We start from the raw sequence: 17,990 nt of genomic DNA, 5'->3' as shown, positions 1-17,990 counted from the left end.
ACCTGCCTCCTGAGAAACCTGTATGCAGGTCAGGAAGCCACAGTTAGAACTGGACATGGAACAACAGACTGGTTCCAAATCTGGAAAGGAGTACATCAAGGCTGTATATTGTCACCCTGCTTATTTAACTTATATGCAGAGTACATCATGAGAATTGTGAATAACAACAACTGAAATTAAAAATACTCTAGAAGGAACCAGTAGTAGAATAACTGAGGCAGAAGAACAGGTAAGTGAGCTGGAGGATAGAATGGTTGAAATAATTTCTGAAGAGCAGAATAAAGGAAAAAGAATGAAAAGAATTGAGGATAGCCTCAGAGAGTTTTGGGACAATATGAAATCCACCAATATTCAAGTTATAGGGGTCCCAGAGGAAAAAGAAAAACAGAAAGGCACTAAGAAAAGTTTTGAAGAGATTGTATGCAGGTGTATTCTTTACCACTGAGCGTTTACCAGGGAAGTTCCACATTAAGAAGCTATAAAATGAGAAGTAAATTTAACCCAAAGCAGAGAAAATAAAATAATAAAAAAATTAATGACACAGAAAACAGAAAAGGAAAAAGAAACAACGAAACCAAGCCAGTTATTTCAACGGATCAAGAAAAATAATAGATGTTTTGCCAGAAGTTTTGAAAAAAGATACAAATAATCAATATCAAAAATGAAGGAGGAACCATCACTATAGATTCAAAAGACATTAAAAGGATAATAACGGAATATCCCCTTCACAGATCACTGCCTTGTTGTGGCAAAGGGGCTTGCATAATTCGATGAAGCTACGAGCCGGGCCATGTAGGGCCACCCAAGACAGATGGGCCATAGTAGAGAGTTCTGACAAAACAGGGTCCACTGGAGGAGGATGGCAAACCACCCCAGTGCATCTGCTGTGAGAACCTCATGAATGTGTAAAAGGACATGACATGACACCGAAAGATGAGTCCCTGAGATCTGAAGGTGTCCAATACGCTACTTGGGAAGAGCGGAGGACAACTACTAATAGCCCCAGAAAGGATGAAGCAGCTGGACCAACGCAGAAACGGTGCTCGGCTGTGGATGTGTCTGCTGATGAAAGTAAAATCCAATACTGCAAGTAACAGTATCGCATAGGAACCTGGAATGTCCGGTTCCTGTAATCAAGGTAAACTAGAATGTGGTCAAGCACAAGACAGTAAGAATAAACATCTACATCTTAGGAATCAGTGAACTAAAATGGATGGGAATAGGAAAATTTAATTCAGATGACCATTATATCTACTACTGTGGGCTAGAGTCCCATAAAGGAAATGGAGTAGCCCTTATAATCAACAAGAGAGTCCAAAATGCAGTACTTGGGTGCAACCTCAAAAATGAGATAATGATCTCAATTCGTTTTCAAGGCAAGCAATCAATATCAGAGTAATTCAAGTCTATGCCCCTACCACCGATGCCAAAGAAGCTGAGGTTGATTAGTTCTATGAAGACCTAGAAGACCTCCTAGAACTAATACCAAAAAGAAAAAAGATACTCTGTTCATCACTGGAGATTAGAATGCAAAAGTAGGAAGTCAAGAGACACCTGGAGTAACAGGCAAGCTTGACCTTGGAGAACAAAACTAAGCAGGACAAAAGCTAACTGAATTCTGCCAAGAGGATGCATTGGTCATAGCAAATACCCTTTTCAACAACACAAAAGATGAATTTACACATGGACATTACCAAATAGCCAATACCAAAATCAAACTGATTATACACTTACTGTAGCCGAAGATGTGAGAAGCTGTATACAGTCAGCAAAAACAAGACCTAGAGTGGACCGTGGCTCAGATCATCAGCTTCTCATAGCAAAATTCAGGCTTAAACTACAGAAAGTGGGGAAAAACACTAGGCCAGCCAGGTATGACTTAAATCAGATCCCCTGTGAATCTGCAGTGGAGGTAACAAATAGATTCAAGGGATTAGATCTGGTAGACAAAGTACCTGAAGAACTACAGACGGGTAATATTGTACAATAATATTGTACAGGAGGCAGCAAACAAAACCATCCTAAAGAAAAACAAAAGCAAGAGGGTAAAGTGGTTATCTGAGAGGACCCTGAAAATAGCTAAAGAAAGAAGAGAAGTGAAGAGAAAGGGAGAAAGGGCAAGTATACCCAATCAAATGCAGAATTCCAAAAACAGCACAAAGGGACAGAAGGCCTTCCTCAATGAACAGTGTATAAAAATGGAAGACAACAGAAGGGGAAGAACTAGAGGAAAACTGGAGATATCAAGGGAACATTTTAACCAAAGATGAACACAATAAAGGACACAAATGGTAGAGACCTAGTATATGCTGGACATCAAGAAGAGTTGGAAAGTATACATGGAAGAATGGTATAAAAAAGATCCAAATGAACCAGATTTCTACAGTGGTGTAGTGAGCCACCCAGAGCCACACATTCTGGAGAGCAAAGTCGAGTGGGCCTTAGGAAGCACTGCTATTAATAAAGCTAGTGGATATGAAAGAATTACAGTATAACTATTCAAAACCCTAAAGGATGATCTCATCAAGGTGGTGCATTCATTATGTCAGCAAATCTGGAAGACCCAGCAGTGGCCACAGGATTGTAAAAGGTCAATTCTTATGCCAATTCCCAAGAATGGTAGTACTAAAGAATGCGCTAACCATCAGACAATTGCACTCATCTCCCATGCCAGTAAGGTCATACTTAAAATCTTTCATGCTGGGCTTTAGCATTATGCGAACCAAGAAGTTGCAGATATCCGCTGGGTTTAGAAAAGGAAGAGGAACCAGAGAGTAAATTGCCAACATTCGCTGGATCACAGAGAAAGTTTGAGAATTCCAGAGAGACATCTACCTCTGTTTCATCAATTAGGCCAAAGCCTTTGACTGTATGGATCATAATCAACTGTGGAAAGCTCTTAAAGAGATGGGAATAACAAAGCATCTTACATGCCTCCTGAGAAACATGTATGTGGGTCAAGAAGAAACAGTCAGAACCCTGTATGAAACAATTAATTGGTTCAGGATTAAGAAAGGAGTACAACAGGGCTGTCATCCTCTTTATTTAATCTATACGCTGAGCAGATCATGAGAAATGCCAGGCTGAATGAGTAACAAGCTGGAATCAAGATAGGCGGCAGAAACATCAACAACTTCAGATGAGCAGATGATACCACTCTAATGGCAGAAAGTGAGGAGGAACTAAAAGAGCCTCTTGATGAGGGTAAAGGAGGAGACTGAAAGAGCCGACTTAAAACTAAACATTAAAAAAACTACAATCATGGTATCCAGCCCCATTCAGTTCAGTTCAGTTCAGTTCAGTCCAGTCTCTCAGTCGTGTCCGACTCTTTGCGACCCCATGAATCACAGCACGCCAGGCCTCCCTGTCCATCACCATCTCCCGGAGTTCACTCAAACTCACGTCCATCGAGTCGGTGATGCCATCCAGCCTCATCCTCTGTCGTTCCCTTTTCCTCCTGCCCCCAATCCCTCCCAGCATCAGCGTCTTTTCCAATGAGTCAACTCTTCGCATGAGGCGGCCAAAGTACTGGAGTTTCAGCTTTAGCATCATTCCTTCCAAAGAACACCCAGGGCTGATCTCCTTTAGAATGGAATAGTTGGATCTCCTTGCAGTCCAAGGGACTCTCAAGAGTCTTCTCCAACACCACAGTTCAAAAGCATCAATTCTTCTGCACTCAGCCTTCTTCACAGTCCAACTCTCACATCCATACATGACCACTGGAAAAACCATAGCCTTGACTAAACAGACCTTTGTTGGCAAAGTAATGTCTCTGCTTTTCAACATGCTACCTAGGCCCCATTACTTCATGGCAAATAGAGGGAGAAAAGGTGGAAGTAGTGTCAGATTTCCTCTTTGGGGGCTCTAAAATTGCTGCAGATGGTGATTGCAGCCATGAAATCAGAAGATGTTTGTTTCTTGGCAGGAAAGTTACGACAAACCTAGACAGTGTGTTGAAAAACAGAGACAATACTCTGCCAACAAAGGTCCGTATAGTCAAGGCAATGATCTTGCCAGTGATCACATAGGGTTCTGAGAGCTGGACCATAAAGAAGGCACAGCACCAAACAATTGATGCCTTTGAATTGTGGTGCTGGAGAAGATTCCTGAGAGTCCCTTGGACAGTACGGCAATCAAACCAATCAATCTTAAGGGAAATCAACCCTGAATATTCATAGGAAGGACTGATGCTGAAGCTGAACTCCAGTATTCTGGTCATCTGATGTGAACAACTGACTCACTGGAAAAGTTCCTGATGCTGGACAAGACTGAGGGCAGAAGAAGAGGGTGTCAGAGAATCAGATGGCTGGATGGCATCACTGATGCAATGGACATGAACTTGGGGAAACTTCGGGAGATGGTGAAGGATAGAGGCCTGGTGTGCAGTCCATGGGGCTGCAAAGAGTCCAACACAACTGGGAGACTGAATAACAACAAAAGGAATATTACAAGCAACTTCATGCCAATAAAATTGGAAACTTAGATAAAACAGATAATTTCCTTAAAAGACACAATGTATCAAAACTTAAAAAGAAATGGATAACTTGAATAGTCTTATATCTACTAAAGAAACTAAATTAATAGTTAAAAATCTTCCCACAAAGAAAACTCTTAGACCAGATGGATTTGCTGGTGCATTTTACTGAACAACAAAGAAATAACCCCTATAATACACAAGTTCTTCCTATAAAACAGAAGACACAAATTGGAGTATCCCCCAATTCATTTTATGAGACCAGCAACACCTTACCATCAAAACAGACTGGAATATTACAAGAAAAGAAAGCTACAAAGTAGTTTCCCTTATGAACAAAGCTGCAAAATTCATCAACAAAATTCTGGCAAATCAAATCCAGCAATATGTAAAAACATTAATACATCATGATCAAGAAGGATGTGTTCCAGGAATACAAGGCTGTTTCGTATTTGAAAATCAATCAATTCACCATATTAAAAGAAAGAAAAACCATAATCATCAAAATAGATGTAAAAACAAAAAAAGATTTGATAAAATTCAACAATTCATGACTTGAAAAACAATAAAACAAACAAAAAAACAGCAATAAAACCTTCCCCCTAACATTCTCACCACTTTTACTCAACACTGTAAAGAAGGTCCTAACCAATGTAATAAGAATCAAACAAAAGGTCAACATAATGGAAAGGAAGAAGTAAAACTTTCTTTTTATTTACAGATGATGTGAATATCTAGAGACAATCCCAAAGAATCTACAAAAAGAGATTCCTAGAACCAAAAAGTGAGTTTAATATGGCTACAAGATACAAAGTCAACATATAAAAATCAATGTATTTCCATACACTAGCAATAAGAATTAAGAGCCTAAATTATGAAAGGTCACTTTACAGTATCATCAAAAATATGCAATATTTAGGAATAAATTTAACCAAGCAATTTCAAGACACAGAAATTGAGACAGTGAAAAGCATAGAGGGTCTGGGTATAGCTCACACTCATATGGTCAACTGATTTTTTTTAGAAAGGTACTAAGATAATTCAGTGGACAAAGAGTTAGTCTTCAATAAATGGTGCTGAAAGAACTGGACTTACATAAAAATCCTAGCGTATAATAAAAACATATTCAGTCTTTGTCATGGGATCCTAGTACAGAGCTCTTAAAACCCTTGGAATTTCCTGAATGACAGAAGTATTTTCTATCTATTTTTATTCATACTGAGCCCCTCTCAACCATACCAGAGCTCATGTTAATGAGATAACTATTGGAGAGCCCCTTAAAAGTTTTAGGATGGAGGTTGGTCATGATTACAGGTTAGAACTTTTTATCCCTACCCATCAACCTCTGGAGAGGGTAGAGGAACCAGACATTGAGTTCAATCACTAATGGCCAATTATTTAATCAACTGTGGCTGTGTAGTGAAATCTCCATAAAACCCATTAACAGTTGGGTTTAAAAGCCTCCATGTTGTTGAACACATGTTTGGGAGGGCATCATGTACCCAAGAGGGCATGGAAGCTCCTGAACACCCTCCAGTCCAATCTTGCCCTATGCATTCTACTATTTTGGCTGTTTCTGAGTGGCAGCCTTTATAATAAGCCAGTGAAGTTGCTCAGTCGTGCCCGACTCTTTGCAACCCCATGGACTGTAGCCTACCAGGCTCCTCCATCCATGGGATTTTCCAGGCAAGAATACTGGAGTGGGGTGCCATTTCCTTCTCCAGGAGATCTTCCCAACCCAGGATTGAACCCGGGTCTCCCGCATTGCAGGCAGACGCTTTACCCTCTGAGCCACCACCAGTAGTAGTAAGTAAAGCAATTGTTTGAGTTTTTTGAGTCAGTCTAGCAAATCCTATTCCTGACATGATGTGGGGGTGGGGAGGGGAGGACTTGTACACCAATTCACTACATCTCTGACGCCAACTGGATGTCAAATGATTCAACTCAATTCTAATGCTAACTCCCTAAATCAGCACAGACCATACTGTTAAAGGTTCAGTCCCATAAAACTGCTTTCACTTTACACGCCAGTCATAAGTACTGGAGATTAACCATACTTCCGACCAATCACCTATAAATTCAAGAGTTCCCCACAAATTCCTCATCAGATTCAAAAATTCATCAGAAAAACTCACAGAACTTGAGAAGTCACTTTGCTTACATTTGTTGTTGTTGTTTAGATGCTAAATCATACCCAACTCTTTTGCAACCCCATGATCTATAATCCTCCAGGCTCCTCTGTCCGTGGGATTTCCCAGGCAAGAATACTAGAGTGAGCTGCCATTTCTTTCTCCAAGGGATCTTCCCATCTCCTGCACTGGCAGGCAGATTCTTACCAGTTTATTATTAAAATACAACCCAGGAACAGCCAAATGGAAGAGATATACAGACAAGGTACAGGGGAGGAGGGGCACAAAGGTTTTGCCCTCCAACATTTCCATGAGTTCACCAACCTGGAAATTCTCCCAAACATCATTGTTTATAGGTTTTTATGGAGTTTTCACTACATGAACAATTGATTAAATCTCTGGCCAGTGGTGACAGAACTCAATTTCTGGACCCTCTACCTTCTTGAAGTTGGAGAACTGAGGCTGAGAGTTCTAATCCTCTAATCACATGAAGAAGATACTCTTAATATAATGCGAAGGAAATCTCCAGGATTTTAGGAGCTTTGTGCCAGGAACTCAGGGCAGAAATCAAGGACATATTTTATTTTGATCACATTACCTAAAGTCACACCTTGCAACAAAAATTAACAATGTGTCATAGACGTAAACATAGACCATAGTAACTAAAAACTTTGTGGAAGAAAACACAGCATGAGAAACTCTCTGTGACTCTGAAGTAGGACAAGATTTCTTAGTTCACAAAACTGAAATGAGAAAACAAATTGAGTAACTGGACATCAACTGAAAAATTTGTGTTCTTCCAAACAAACTGTTAAGAAAAAGAGAAGCCAAAGAGTAGGAAAAAATACTTTAAAAACATGTATCAGCAAAAGGTCTTATATCAACAATATATTAAAAACTCTATAACTCAATAGAGTTTTTGTTAAAACATGGCCAAAACACCTAAATACACTTCTCCAAAAAAAAACACATAAAGGTGACAAAAAAGCAAGAGAAGAGGTACTCAAAATCATTATTCATTAGAGGAATGATATCAAAAACCACAATTACACACAAGTGCACACCAATTAGTAGGTCTAAAATTCAAGACGGACAATATCAAGTGTTGGCAAGGATGCAGAAGACCTGGAAGGCTCATACATTGCTGTCAGGAATGCAAAATGGCTAGAGAACAGTAGCAATTTCTTATAAAACAAAATGTATAGTTATTATAAACCCAATAATTCCACTCCTTAGTACTTATAAAAGAGAAATGAAAACACGTTCACAAAATGATTCATATGTGACTGTTCATGGAAGTGGTATTTATAAAAGCCAAAATACTGGAAAAACCCAAACAACCATTAACTGCTAAACAGATAATTCGCAGTATATCTGTGCAATGGACTACTCAACATATAAAATGAATACTCAGCAATATAATGAAATCATACTCAAAAGTACAGTGAAACTGCTGAAACATACATCATGGGTGAGCCTCAAGCATTGTGCTAAGTAAAGGAAGCCACACACAAAAAAGGCCACCTACAGAAAGATTCCATCTGTAAGACATTCTAGAAGAGGAAAAACTATAGTAAGCATAACAAGTTCAGTGTTCTAAGGGGGGTGAGAGTAGGAGAAAGGGCTGACTACAAATGTACGTAAGAATGATTTTTAACAGTACCACCCACCAGGAAGCTGGCACCAGCCCCAGGACAATCTGACCCTGAAGCCAGCTGCAGAGAACCCAGCCCTAACCACGAGTGACCTGCAGCCTCTACATGAGGCAAAGCCTGGCTGTCAACCTGGCCAGAGCCCAGCACCACTTACCAGCATGGTAGTTAGCCCTACCACAACCGAAGGGTTCACTCAGCCCACTTAGGGAGCATCCCTAGAGCATATAGCTTTGGTAACCAGAGAGATTTGTGCTGATGGACCCCACAGGACACTGCCTACATGAGACCCCACAGGACACTGCCCACATGAGGCTATTTATCCAAAATTGGGAAATGTAACCAATCTACCTAAGTGCTTAGTCACTCAGTCGTGTCCGACTCTGCAACCCTATGGACTGTAGCCTGACACCTGCCATCAACCTAATACATAAAAATAGAAATAGAGAACTGGAAAAAATGAGGCAACAAGGGAATATGTTTCAAAGAAACAAAATGCCAAAAAAATTAAGTGAAGAGGTAAGCAAACTCTCTAATAAAGAGTTCAAGATAAAGATGACAGTTCAGGACTTCTTTCAAGGTTCAGTGAATAAGAATCTGCCTGGCAATGCAAGGGGCATGGGTTTGATCTCTGGTCCAGGAAGATTCCACATGCCACAGAGCAACTAAGCCCATGTAACACGACTATTAAGCCTGTACTCTAGAGCCCACAAGCTATTAACTACTGAGCCTGCACGCCACAACTACTGAGTCCATGCTCTAGAGCCTGTGAACTTCAACTATTAAACCTGCATGGCTAGAGCCCGTGCCCTGCAACAAGAGAAGCCACTGTAATGAGAAGCCCAAGCACCACAAGAAAGAGTAGCCCCCACTCGCCGTAACTAGAGAAAAACCTGCATGTACCAATAAAGACCCAGTGTAGCTAAAAATAAAAAATGAAAAAAATGTTTTTAAAAAGATGTTCGATGAACTGAGGAGAGTACATGTAAAGCACTTCACTGTCATTGTTTGCAGATGACATGATACTCTATATAGAAAGTACTAAAGACACCATCAAAAAACTATTAGAACTCATCACTCAAGTTAGTAAAGTTGCAAGGTACAAAATTAGTATACTGAAATCTGTTTCCTTTCTATAAACCAGCAACAAACTAACAGAAACAGAAGTTAAGGAAATAATCCCATGTATAATTGCAGCAAAAGTATCTAGAAATAAATTTACCAAGGAGGTAAAAGATCTATACTCAGAAAACTACAAGAAACTGAAGACACCACCAACAAATGGAAAGATACACTGCACTCATGGGTTTGAAGAATATTGTTAAAATGACCATACTACTCAAGGCAATCTCTAGACTCAGTGTAATCCCTATCAAAATACCCACAGCATTTGAACCAGAACAAGTAATTCTAAAACTCGTATGGAAACACAAAAGACTCCAAATAGCCAAAACAACCTTGAGAAAGAATAGAGTTGAAGGTATTACACACTCTGATTTCAAACTATATTACAAAGTTACAGTAATCAAAACAATATGTTAAACAAAAATATTAATAGATTAATGGAACAAAACAGAGAGTACAGAAATAAACCCATACTTTTATCAGCAACTAATCTACAACAAAGGAGAAAAGAATATACAACAGGGGAATACATGGTGTTAAGAAAACTAGACAGCAAATGCAAAGGAATCAAACTGGGTTATATTCTCACGCCATATACAAAAATAAACTCAAAATGAATTAAAGACTAAATACAAGACCTGAAACCAAATAACTAGAAGAAAACTTAAACTTCAGGCAGTATGATCTTCGACACTGGTCTTAGCAATATTTTTTTGGATATGTTTCCTCAAGTAACAGAAACAAAAGTGAACATAAACAAATGATACTATATCAAACTAAAAAGCTTTTGCACATTGAAGGAAACTACCAACAAAACAAATGGGAAAACACATTTGCAAATTATATTATCTGATAAGGTATTAATATCCAAAATAAAATACTCATACAACTCAGCATCAAAAACAAATATTCTGATTAAAAAATGGGCAGAGGACCTGAATAGACATTTTTCCAAAGAAGATATACAGATGGCACACAGGTGAAATCACTAATCATTATGAAATATAAATAAAAATCACAATGAAATATTACCTTCTATCTGTCAGAATGGCTATTAAAAAAAAAAACAAATAACAAGCGTTGATGAGAATGTGGAGAAAAGAGAACCCTGTGCACTGTTGGTGGGAATACAAATTCATACAACCACTATGAAAAACAGTATGGGCGTTCCTCAAAAACAAAAAACAGAACAATCAAATGACCCAGAAATTTCCCTCCTTGGGATCTTTCCAAAGAAAAGAGTGTAGAAATCGTCATTCATATTTTTAAATACATAGACTTGTATATTTTTTCTTTCCAAAAAAAAAAGAAAACTAAAACACTAATTCAAAAAGGTATATGCACCCATATGTTCAATGCAGCATTATTTACAATCAACAACATAAGGAAGCAACCTAAGTGTCCATGATAAAGAAAACATGGTGCATATACATATGTGGTCAGCAGAATATTACTCAGCCATAAAGAAGAAAAAACTCTTGCCATTTGCAAGAACGTGGATGGACATAGAGGGCATTATGCCAAGTGAAATAAGTTAGACGAAGAAAGACAAATATTCTAAGATTTTACTTACATGTAGAATTTATAAAACAAAACAAATAAACAAACAGAACCAAACAAAAATAAGAGTCACAGACAGAGAACAAACCAGTGGTTGCCAAAAGGGACAGGGCAGGAAGATGAATGAAATAGATGAGGGAGATTAAGAGGTATAAACTTCCAGTTACAAAAGATATGAATCATAGGGATGAAATGTATAGATAGCATGGAGAATTCAGTCAATAATATTTAATAACTGCATGGTGACAGATGGTAACCAGACTTATCATAGTGATCATTTTGTAATGTATGGAAAGAATGAATCGTAATGTTGTACACCTGGACTTAACATAGTAATACAAGTCAGTCACACTTCAATTAAAAATTTAAAAAGAAAGCTTTATGTTGTATATCACAACTGTCCTCATGGTTTAAACACCGGTCAAAACTGACATATGTACTTAAAACAGGTACATTTTATTGCAAATAGTTCTATAACACAAGTTTTTTATTTCCAAAAAAGAACCCTACACAGAATTAATACAAATTTGTATCTTTTCACTTTACTTATCAAACTCTCTAAGGAACTAACATTTAAACTAACGAATATAACAACCTGAGATTCTAAACAATACTGAATATTTAATTTCATTAGTCAGAGGACTCCACATATCTAACTGTCATGACATCTACATCCACTTGAACAATATATCACTCAATAAAGCACGCTGACAGTTTTAGTGACAAGTTTTTAGTCAGAACGTAATTTACTAGAACTCAAAAGCAGAAGCAAAAGTACCTTTACTTTAAAAAAAAAAAAAAAAACCATACTAGTATAATTCAGTGAATCACTCAATTTAGAGTTCTACATACAGGAATCAATTACCAAGAACTGTTTATAATCTATTTCAGGAATTTAAAGACAAAAAATTTCCTCAGACTCAGTAATTTCTCATAAAATTGTTATGATAAAAACAATACATATGTACTTTGCTACCTAGTGTTAGAACACTAAAAGAACAAGAAAATGAACAGATGAGTATGATTAAACATTTACATCCAATACAATAGCCTAATTAAAAGGTCTTTCTCATAGTTTGATTACTGATAATGTTAAAACTTTGACTCAAACATTTTGAAACAGTAAAATTATTTCCGTTTTTTTGGTATGTGTGTTTCTGTGCATGTAAGAAACAAGATAAAATTAGTCAGTACTTCACAATGAACTCTAACTATCAAAATGGTTATTTCTCAGTATTCTAAGAAAAATATATGCAAGTCATAAACCCAGAAGTAATGTTCAAATCCATAAGAAAGAAAACCTAAATCTGATTCCCAACCTAGAGCCATGTCATGGATATGGCATAGTATCTGAAAGCATGTGTAAAAAACACTTACAGTCATAATGGCTATGATATACACTTTTGTGCATCTAGATTTCATTGTGATTAATCAGAGAAAATTCATTTAACTATATTACTGTAACCAGAATGCCATTATGACATTACACATATTCTCAGTCACCATACGTGACTGTATAAATGCATGAAATTTTAAGAACTGAGAGACCTCATACACCAAAAGATTAAAATCACTGATTTAGTAAAAAACCCTGCAGTAGGAGTCAGAAGTAATTCCAGCAAAGCCACCACCTTTAAACAGGCACTTAGGTTCACAGGGGTCCATTAAATGAAAGCATCTGCACTGTGACACACGGTTTTACACTCTGAAGCTTTTCCTCTCAAATGTTGCAACAGTCATTCAGAAACTCAACTAACATTATGATTTTAGTTACCAAATACAGAAAACACACTAAATACATTTGCTAAATTTTTCAAAATTATTTTCTTTGTGTATATTCACTTAATACAACTTCTTAAAATACTTATTAAAGAAAGCTAAACTACATCTGTAGACACAGTTTACATACGTGCAGTCATAATGGGAATATCATTTTATAGGTAGCTATCTCTTATAACATCCCTTCTAACTATACAGTGGAAGTGAGAAATAGATTTAAGGGACTAGATCTGATAGACAGAGTGCCTGATGAACTAGGGACGGAGGTTTGTGACCTTGTACAGGAGACAGGGATCAAGACCATCCCCATGGCAAAGAAATGCAAAAAAGCAAAAACGCTGCCTGAAGAGGCCTTACAAATAGCTGTGAAAAGAAAGGAAACAAAAAGCAAAGGAGAAAAGGAAAGATATACCCATTTGAATGCAGAGTTCCAAAGAATAGCAAGGAGAGAGAAAAAAGCCTTCCTCAGCGATCAATGCAAAGAAGTAGAGGAAAACAACAGAATGGGAAAGACCAGAGATCTCTTCAAGAAAATTAGAGATACCAAGGGAACATTTCATGAAAAGATGGGCTCAATAAAGGACAGAAATGGTAGGGACCTAACAGAAGCAGAAGATATTAAGAAGAGATGGCAAGAATACACAGAAGAACTGTACAAAAAAGATCTTCACGACCCAGATAAACACGATGGTGTGATCACTCACCTAGAGCCAGACATCCTGGAATGTGAAGTCAAGTAGGCCTTAGGAAGCATCACTAGGAACAAAGCTAGTGAAGGTGATGGAATTCCAGTTGAGCTATTTCAAATCCTGAAAGATGATACTGTGAAAGTGCTGCAGTCAATATGCCAGCAAATTTGGAAAACTCAGCAGTGGCCACAGGACTGGAAAAGGCCAGTTTTCATTCCAATCCCAAAGAAAGGCAATGCCAAAGAATGCTCAAACTACCACACAATTGCACTCATCTCACACACTTGTAAAGTAATGCTCAATATTCTCCAAGCCAGGCTTCAGCACTACATGAACCATGAACTTCCAGATGTTCAACCTGGTTTTAGAAAAGGCAGAGGAACCAGAAACCAAATTGCCAATATCCAATGGATCATGGAAAAAGCAAGAGAGTTCCAGAAAAATATCTATCTGTTTTATTGACTATGCCAAAGCCTTTGACTGTGTGGATCACAATAAACTGTGGAAAATTCTGAAAGAGATGGGAATACCAGACGACCTGACCTGCCTCTTGAGAAACCTGTATGCAGGTCAGGAAGCCACAGTCAGAACTGGACATGGAACAACAGACTGGTTCCAAATAGGAAAAGAAGTATGTCGAGACTGTATATTGTCACCCTGCTTATTTAACTTATATGTAGAGTACATCATGAGAAACGCTGGGCTGAAAGAAGTACAGGCTGGAATCAAGATTGCCAGGAGAAATATCAATAACCTCAGATATGCAGATGACACCACCGTTATGGCAGAAAGTGAAGAGGTACTAAAGGTACTTTCTTGATGAAAGTGAAAGAGGAGAGTGAAAAAGTTGGCTTAAAGCTCAACATTCAGAAAACGAAGATCATGGCATCCGGTCCCATCACTTCATGGCAAATAGATGGGGAAACAGTGGGAACAGTGGCTGACTTTAATTTTTGGGCTCCAAAATCACTGCAGATTGTGACAGCAGCCATGAAATTAAAAGACGCTTACTCCTTGGAAGGAAAGTTATGACCAACCTAGACAGTATATTAGAAAGCAGAGACATTACTTTGTCAACAAAGGTCCGTCTAGTCAAGGCAATGGTTTTTCCAGTGGTCATGTATGGATGTGAGAGTTGGACTGTGAAGAAAGCAGAGTGCCAAAGAATTGATGCTTTTGAACTGTGGTGTTGGAGAAGACTCTTGAGAGTCCCTTGGACTGCAAGGAGATCCAACCAGTCCATCCTACAGGAGATCAGTCCTGGGTGTTCATTGGAAGGACTAATGTTGAAGTTGAAACTCTAATACTTTGGCCACCTGACGTAAAGAGCTGACTCACTGGAAAAGACCCTGATGCTGGCAAAGATTCAGGGCAGGAAGAGAAGGGGATGACAGACAATGAGATGGTTGGATGTCATCACCGACTCAATGGACGTGGGTTTGGGTGAACTCCAGGAGTTGGTGATGGACAGGGAGGCCTGGCGTTTTGCAGTTCATGGGGTCACAAAGAATCGGACACAACTGAGTGACTGAACTGACTGAACTGATCTCTTATAACATGTATTTTTCACACTATAACATAGTCTTCATATTATCATTCTAAATAGTTCCTTAACATTCTACTGAGTGCATGTGTATGTCTGTATATTTGTATATATCTGTATAATGAAAAACTAGAAGGATAAAAAAGAAAATTAAAATTGCTATTTTTATTAGGAAAAGAATGGAATAAGGACATGGGTAAGAATGGGACTTCTCTTTGTATACTTTTTCATATATTTTGTACACACTTCATATGTTTGACATGCGACATTATTTCCTTTAAAAATGTTAAGGTAAGTAGAATACAATTTTTGCTTCTAAATAACAGATTTAAATGAAAAGTCGGAAATCAATCAGTGCAACCTCCAGTGCATGTAGGGATCTTTTTTTTTTATATCTAAATTTTTTTATTTTATATTGGGGTATGGCCAATTAGCAAAGTTGTGGTAGTTTCAGGCGAACAATGAAGGGACTCAGCCATACATATATATGTGTCCCTTCTCCCCAAACCACCGGAATCATTTTAATAATGCCTAATTACCTGTTCCTCTAGTATGTTAGAAAAAGGACACAGAAAAAAGAACCAAAGGCAGGAGCCAGAGATACTGTCAGTGAATAGAAGAGTAGTCTGAGACAATTTCAGAGAAACTGCTCACAACCCAATAACCCTTGAAAAAAAAATCAGTGAATCACAGCACACTTTAAAGGCTAATTGGTGGTGGTCGTGGTCTAGTCGCTAAGTCGTGTCTGACCCTTGTGACCCCATGGACTGTGGCCTGCCAGGATCCTCTGTCCATGGGATTCTCCAAGCAAAAATCCTGGAGTGGGTTGCCATTTACTTCTCCAAAAGGCTGATTAAATTCAGCAAGTACATGGTGAGTCTCTATTATATGCTGTGATGTGAGAATATATAAGAAGATTTTCAAGGAAGAAAAAGAGAAGTTACTATCCTCAAGAAATTTGAAGCAAGATCACTCCATAGGCTTTAAGTTTCTGGAAATGAACAAGATTCCACTAGAACACAGATGTACAGAGAAGAGAAACCTTTGTGGGGGCAGAAAGGGAAGAGGAAAAATGAGCAACTTTAGGGAATGGGAGCTAAGAGAATAACCAATAAATGAGTACACTATTTGTGACGATTTTTCTTTTGAATATAACTGCTACTGCTAAGTTGCTTCAGTCGTGTCCGACTCTGTGTGACCCCACAGACGGCAACCCACCAGGCTCCCCCGTCCCTGAGATTCTCTAGGCAAGAACATTGGAGTGGGTTGCCATTTCCTTCTCCAATGCATGAAAGTGAAAAGTGAAAGTGAAGTCGCTCAGTCGTGTCCTACTCTTCACAATCCCATGGACTGCAGCCTACCAGGCTCCTCCATCTATGGGATTTTCCAGGCAAGAGTACTGGAGTGGGGTGCCATTGCCTTCTCCTACTTCAGAATAAAAGTTAACACTCTAATTATATGAAAAACTGTATTCTTCAACAAGAATAAATAAATGCTGCTGCTGCTGCTAAGTCGCTTCAGTCGTGTCTGACTCTGTGCAACCCCACATACGGCAGCCCACCAGGCTCCCCCGTCCCTGGGATTCTCCAGGCAAGAACACTGGAGTGGGTTGCCATTGCCTTCTCCAATGCATGAAAGTGAAAAGTGAAAGTGAAGTCGCTCAGTTGTGTCCGACTCCTAGTGACCCCATGGACCGCAGGCCACCAGGCTCCTCTGTCCATTGGATTTTCCAGGCAAGAATACTGGAGTGGGGTGCCATTGCCTTCTCCAATGCATGAAAGTGAAAAGTGAAAGTGAAGGCGCTCAGTCGTGTGCTACTCTTAGCGTTTTCATATTATGAAAACAATTTTAATAAATTTTAGTCCTTATAAAAACTATTAACAGCTACAATATATTGACTTCTGCTCTGTGCATTATGTACACTGTCACATCAAGCCTCTGACAACACCAGGAGGATCGCATTACTCAAGCTGGACATATGTAGAAGCAGCAGAAACTTTACTGCAAATTGTCCTCACCCAGGCAGTTGAGCATGATAAACCTACTCTCTTTGATTACCAAACTGAAGCTAAAACTAATCATTTTATATATGGTACATTATAACAAAAACTATAATGTAATTCATTTACACTGAATGTTCTTAAATACCATAAAATTTTATAGTATTTTAAGGTGGAAGCTACAGAGTTAGAAGTTTGAAAAATCTAAAAATGACAAACTAAAGAATATCGGCCTAAACCAAGACACTTCTTAAAACATTCTGTTTAAAAATACTCCCCCATGTTCCCAGCACTGCTCTGGGAGTACTCCAAATGCTCAAAAGTACTTGAATGAATAAAATACTATATTTTGTTCCCTCAAATCTTTGATAATCTCAAGTAGATTGTCCCATTTATATGTTTACTGGAAGACATTTTTTTCACCCCTCAACTTCTACCTTCATTTACTTATTAATAAAATACAATAATACTGTATACTATCAGCATTTATTTATCTTAATCATCTATATTTTTGACTAGTTGAAACAGATTCATTGAATCGCATGACTTAGAAATACTTACAAATATGGAAAATGCAAGGCAACTTAATCTTTGATTTTTGGTAATACAGCACAAATGGAAAAAAATAAAAAAACACTTCACTGCTGTAGACACCAATTTAAAAAAACAATTTGTGGACACATATTTGAGTGGGCACTACTACAAACACAAACCTCCAAAGCATATGTCTACATTTAACGTTTTGCAATGGCACCCCACTCCAGTACTCTTGACTGGAAAATCCCACGGATGGAGGGGACTGGTGGGCTGCAGTCCATGGGGTTGCTAGGAGTCGGACACGACTGAGCGACTTCACTGTTTTTTTTCACTTTCATGCATTGGGGAGAAGGCAATGGCAACCCACTCCAGTGTTCTTGCCTGGAGAATCCCAGGGACAGGGGAGCCTGGTGGGCTGCCGTCTATGGGGTCGCACAGAGTCAGACACGACTGAAGCGACTTAGCAGCAGTAGCAGCAGCAGTTACTACTAGTCAGTTAAGT

General features: G+C 38.5%; 1 protein-coding gene across 4 annotated transcripts in view; it reads right to left on the bottom strand.

Annotated features, from left to right (window-relative positions):
• AUH (AU RNA binding methylglutaconyl-CoA hydratase) overlaps positions 1–17,990 on the bottom strand; it is a 180,217-nt gene that overhangs the window by 140,376 nt on the left and 21,851 nt on the right. The window lies entirely within an intron of this gene.

The sequence above is a fragment of the Bubalus kerabau genome, chromosome 4, assembly GCF_029407905.1.
Source record: "Bubalus kerabau isolate K-KA32 ecotype Philippines breed swamp buffalo chromosome 4, PCC_UOA_SB_1v2, whole genome shotgun sequence".
NCBI lineage: Eukaryota > Metazoa > Chordata > Mammalia > Artiodactyla > Bovidae > Bubalus > Bubalus kerabau.
The sequence above is the reverse complement of the archived record's forward strand: the minus strand, read 5'-3'. Positions and strand labels throughout refer to the sequence as shown.